The 6,036-nt window shown below is 41.5% G+C and overlaps 1 pseudogene; it reads left to right on the top strand.

Moving 5' to 3' along the window:
- The first annotated feature begins 4,095 nt into the window (after positions 1-4,095).
- LOC118720002 lies at positions 4,096-5,128 on the top strand (annotated as a pseudogene).
- Positions 5,129-6,036: the final 908 nt, after the last annotated feature.

The following is a 6,036-nucleotide window of genomic DNA, read 5'->3' as shown; positions in this document are numbered from 1 at the left end:
AATACCTAGGAGTGAACTTAACAAACAATGTGAAAGAACTATGTACTGAAAATCATAAAGCATTATTATAAGAGATTGAAAAAGACACAACAAAATGGAAAAATATCCTGTGCTCATGGATTGGAAGAATCAACATAGTTCAAATGGTCATATTACCCAAAGCAATATGTAAAGTTAATGCAATCACAGTGTCTTTTTAAAAAAATAAATCAAATGAGAAATTATGAGATTTGTATGGAACCACAAAAGACCCCCAGTAACCAAAGTAATCCCAAGAACAAATAATGAAGCTGGAAGTACTATGCTACCTGACTTCAAATTATACTACAGAGCTACAATAATAAAAACAGCATAGTATTGGCAGAGAAACAGACACACAGATCAATGGAACAGAATAGAAAGCCCAATCATAAAGCCATATGTATATGGACAGATAATTTTCAACAAAGGGGCCAGAAACACACAATGGAGTAAAGATAGTTTCCTCTTTGCTGGGAAAACTTGGAAGTCATATGAAACTGGATTACAGTTTGTCCCCAGGTACAAAAATTAATTCAAAATGGATCAAAGACTTAACTATAAGACCAGAAACAATAAGTTACATAAAGAAAAAATAGGCACCAAACTTAAAGACGTTGGTCGTAGAGAACATTTTATGAACTTGACCCCAAAGGCAAGAGAAGTAAAGGCAAAAATAAATGAATAGGACTATATCAAACTAAAAAGCTTCTGCACAGCAAAAGAAATGAACAACAAAGCAGAGAGCCAACCAGATGGGGATATTTGCAAACAGTAGCTCTGACAAAGGTTTAATTTACAAAATATATAAAGAACTCATAAAAATCAACACTTAACAAACAACCCAATCAAAAAGTGGGCAAACCTGAAAATATACCTTTCCAAAGAAGATATGAACAACCAATAGATATATGAAAAGATTTTCAACCTCACTAGCTTAGGGAAATGCAAATAAAAACTACAATAAGATACCACCTTACACCTGTTAGAATGGCCATTAGCAATAAGATAAGCAATAACAAGTGTTGGAGAGGTTGTGAAAAAAAGAAAACCCTCATTTACTGATGGTGGGAATGTAGACTGGTACAACCACTGTGGAGAGCAGTCTGGTGATTCCTCAAAAATTAAGAATAGAGCAACCATATTAACCAGAAATTCCTCTCCTGAGTATACACCAAAACAAACAAACAAACAAACAAACAAACAAAAAAACCAACCTTAAAAATATGTATCTTCCAAGATATATGCATCATTATTCATGGTGGCTAAGAATTGGAAACAAAGTATCCTGCGATAGAGGACTGCATAAAGATGTGTACATATACACAATAGAATACTACTTGACCACAAGAAAGAATGAAATAGTGCCATTTGCAAAAACATAAATGGATCTTGAGAATATTATGCTGAGTGAAATAAGTCAGTCAGAAAAAGCTAAAAACCATATGATTTCACTCATATCTGGGATATAAAGCTGAAACTTGTTAACATAAACAGCAGTGTGGTGGTAGACAGAGGGAGAGGTGGCGGGGGAGAAGGAAGTCTAATATATGATGAAAAGAGAAAATTTCACTTTGGGTTGTGGGCACATGGTGGAATATACAGATCTTGTAACTAAGAAACCCACACCTGCAACCTATATGGTCATGTCGACCCATGTCACTCCAATAAATTAATTTTTTTAAAAGACTAGTGGAAAGGGGAGACATGCAAAACAGGTTAGTCCCATACATCGATGAGGTAGTTAAGACTCAGAAGGTATATCTTGCCTGCAAGGTCTCCCCTAAGGAGTAAATGTTCCCAGCCCCACACCATGCTCCTCAGCATAGACCACCATTGCTGGGAAGGTGATTGGCCAAAATTTTCAATTTCTGTGAAAATGGGAAGTCCATCCAGGTGAGACTGAGGGCTGCTGGAATCCCAGGCATTCCTTTTAAAAGGCCTGTGCTTACTCATTGATGGATGCACTCACTCTGCATTCCAACACTGAGCTTGAGTAATACCAGTGACATATGGGAAAGAAGAAAACTGTCTGGTTTCATGGAGAGGGCTAGAGGGAAGCTCTGTCAGCCATTTTGTTCCTCTGTTTTGCTCTCCCCCAACAGAGCTGGCAGGGGCTGAAGAGTGTGAATCATTAAACTTGCCCCACCCAGATTATTTCCTGAGAACTACTCCTAGCCAGCTCACACACAACAGCTGCTACTCACAAGTAGCTGGACTCAGCTCATGCTGTGGATTTCCATAAAAACTGTAAAATTTTTCAAACCCCATAATAGCAACTAGCCTCAGTGTTCCCTGTACCACATGCTTAGCAGCCCCCAGTTGGCACTAGTGGCAGCCAGCCTCCACTCAGAGCATAGCCTTACCCAAGCACCCCCAAATCTAGCACAGGCAGCTACCAACAGCACATTATTTGTAATTCTCACCAGGTGGCATCAGGGCAGGTTCAGGCATGGGCTGACCTAGACCTTCTCTAGAGATCCTGCCAAGAGGCTACAGAACCAACATACCCAGTGATTGGCTTCAAACCATACCAGAGGACCACTCAGTTAGCTTCAAAAATGACATACCCATGGGGTGGACTCAGATGACATCAGAGCCCTGATCTTGCAAATCCCACTCCATTGCATTAGCCACCACACAACAGCTTGTCCACTGTATTCACCCTTAGTTCTCACAGGTAGTCAGCCCGAGGGTCAATTTTACCCTCTGACTGGATTACAGTTTGTCCCCCAAGACAAATGCAACCCACACAATGGATACCCTTGGAATACCCAGCTTTGATAACCAGGGAGACTGCACCACTGGGCACCATAGGATACCCACTAATTAAGACTGCTCTACTAAGAGTGGGAGATATAGCAGATCTATCTGATATATAGAAACAAACACAGGGAGGCGGCCAAATGAGGAGACAAAGAAACATGTCTTAATTGAAAGAACAGGACAAACTTCAGAAAAAGAACAAAAGAAAATGAAGGCAAGCAATCTATCAGATGCAGAATTCAAAATACTGGTTAAAAGGATGTGCAAAGACCTTACTGGAAGAATAGATTAACTCAGGAAGAACTTCAATAAAGAGCTAGTAAACATAAAAAAAGGGAATAGAAACCATTAAAAAGAACCAGTCAGAACTGAAGAATAGATGAATTGAAATAAAGAATACATTAGAAACAATAGATTAGATGAAGCAGAGAATCAAATCGGCTATTTGAAAGACAACGTAGTGGAAAACACACAATCAGAAGAGAAAAAAAATATTTTTTTAAAAAATGAGGATAGTTTAAGAAACCTCTGAGATCTCAATAATAACACCATTGGCATCATAGGGTTACCAGAAAGAGAAGAGAGGCATGATGTTGAAAACATATTTGAAGAAATAATGACTGGAAACTTCCCTAACCTGGCAAAGAAAATACACATAAGAAGCTTGGCCGGCCATGGCTTCGTGGTTGAGCATTGACCCATGCATGAATCAGGAGGTCATGGTTCAATTCTGGTGGGAGCATATTCTGGAGTTGTGGGCTCTGATTCCCAGTGTGGGGAGTGCAGGAGGCAGCTTATCAATGATTCTTTCTCATCATTGATGTTTCTGTGTCTCTCTCCCTCTCTCAAACCAATAAAAATATTTTAAAAAGAACACACACACACAAGTCCAGGAAGCTCAGAAAATCCCCTAAAAGCAAGGCTATCATTCAGAAACAAAGGAGAGATTAAAAAAACCTTACCATACAAGATAAAGCTGAAGGTGTTCATTACCACCATACCAGTATTACAAGAAATGTTAAAGTGACTTCTTGCCCTGGCTGGTTTGGCTCAATGGATAGAGCGTCAGCCTGCAGACTTAAGGGTCCCAGGTTTGATTCCAGTCAAGGGCACATGCATGGGTTGGTGGCTCAATCCCCAGAAAGGGACATGCAGGAGATAGCCTATCAATAATTCTCTCTCCTCATTGATGTTTCTATCTCTCTCTCCCTCTCTGAAATCAATAAAAATATATTTTTAAAAAGTGACTTCTTGATAAGGAAGAGGAAGAAGAAGAGGAGGAGGAGAAGGCGGTGGAGAAAGAATGGAATGATGTTTGCCTGAGGGTTAAAGAGAAAGTGTTGCCACAGCTAGGAGGACACTGAGGGTGTCCTGGCCACGCCCTCTTACTGCCTGCAGCAGCAGTGGCTCCTAGATATGTCCCTGGACAAGCTGCAGCTGTGCCACGTGCTGGCTGAACCCACTTTCTGCCCCTCGGTCCTCATAACCAACACTGTCCAGCAGATTCAAGAAGAAATTATGACCCAGGATGGGACTTGGCAGGTGCTGGCATCTGTCCCAGAGTGCGGGGCGGGTGCCTCTGATCCGCCTCATTTCCACCAAGATACTGCATCAAACAGCATGGGAGCAGCAGGGGGAGTTCCCTTCTCCTGATTCAGCCAGTGGTTCTGAACCAGACCTGATCTCCAAATTGTCCATTGCCCCATGTGTGCAGAGATGTGTTTGGGAAGTAGACAGCCCTCAAGGAAATAGGGGAAGCTTTCAGAAATTGCTGATCAAATATTCGAAACACTAGTGAGTAAAGCCTCCAGCTCAGTGGAAGAGTTATTTGTGGACATTGACAGTCCCTACCACAACTTGGACTCCATGCTGATAAGCATTGTGGGCAGCAAGTCAGTCCCTGAAGATGGGTTTGAGACCTTGGGCTCCGCAGGCACTCTACCTCTGGCTCCAGCTGCAAGCGGGTCCTGGAAGAGCTGGACCATGTGGTGGAGATCCTGGTGGAGACCAATCTGCCTTGCCCTGTTAGACCACAAACACCCCCAAAGCACCATCTGACCATGGTGTCAGCCCTGCTTTGTGATTACAGGGAAGTCCAGGAACAGCACCCAGTCCACCCACTGCTCGCCCTCCTTCCTCCAGGGACTGGGCAGTTTCCTACAGGTTGGTTGCCCAGGCCTGCCTCAGATGCCACGAGCCCTGGATTCTCATCTATTCTGAGTCCCAACACAGCTCCGTGGAGGATGTGACCAGCTGCATCAGCCTAGTTTAACTTTAAATAGGTGAATTTTTAAAAATTAAGCTTTGTAAGTCTGGGGAAACATTTTCACTTAAAATATATTTTGTAAACTTTTTATATTTTTATCTCTAGATTTTTTCAGCTACTTTCTTAAAAAATATATATATTTTTATAAACATCTTCTACTGCTAATTAGAAACTTTTATGACCTGCACACTGGCAGTTGGCATGTTTAACTTTTTAAGATTTGTTCTTCCTTACCAGTGTCACTTCCCAAGTCAGCAGTGCGGGCACATCTCTACTTCTCTCTGTAAATTTACATGAAACTGCCTCCATTTGCAGCCACGATTAGATGCCATCTTTTTATATACCCAAATAATATTCCATTGTTTATACACTGAGTGGCCAGATTATTATCTTACCATTTGCAACAACATGGATGGGCCTAGAAAGTATAAAGCTAAGTGCAGTAAGTCAGACAGAGAAAGACAAATACCATATGGTTTTACTTAGATATGGAACATAAATAACAAAATCATAAACAAATTTATAGATAACCAACAGAGGATAGCCAGGGGGAATGGGTGTGGGGGCTGAGTGAAAACAATTATTAAGAAATACAAATCAGCAGTTACCAAATAATCACGGATATGTAAAATACAACATAGGAAATATAGTAACCAATATTGTAATAACTATGTATGGTGTCAGGGGAGTACTAGGCTTATTAGAGGATCACATTATCCTAATATCAATATATAAAAACCCTGGGTTGTAACAACCAGTAACACTGGAAGCTGACCAACAGGAAGTCAATGCTGGTCTCACCCCTAAGCAAGCAATTAGGGGCAATCAGGCAGGCAGGCAGGCAGAGTGGTTAGGGGTGATCAGGTAGGCAGACCAGTGGTTAGTGGTGATCAGGTAGGTTGACAACCCCTCCCTGGGCTGGCCTTGCCCCCAAGCAAGCAGTTAAGGGCAATCAGGCAGGCAGAGTGGTTAGGGTTGATCAGATA

The sequence above is a fragment of the Pipistrellus kuhlii genome, unplaced genomic scaffold (genome assembly GCF_014108245.1).
Source record: "Pipistrellus kuhlii isolate mPipKuh1 unplaced genomic scaffold, mPipKuh1.p scaffold_m20_p_16, whole genome shotgun sequence".
NCBI lineage: Eukaryota > Metazoa > Chordata > Mammalia > Chiroptera > Vespertilionidae > Pipistrellus > Pipistrellus kuhlii.
Note: the sequence above shows the minus strand (reverse complement) of the source record. Positions and strands in the feature narration are given on the sequence as shown.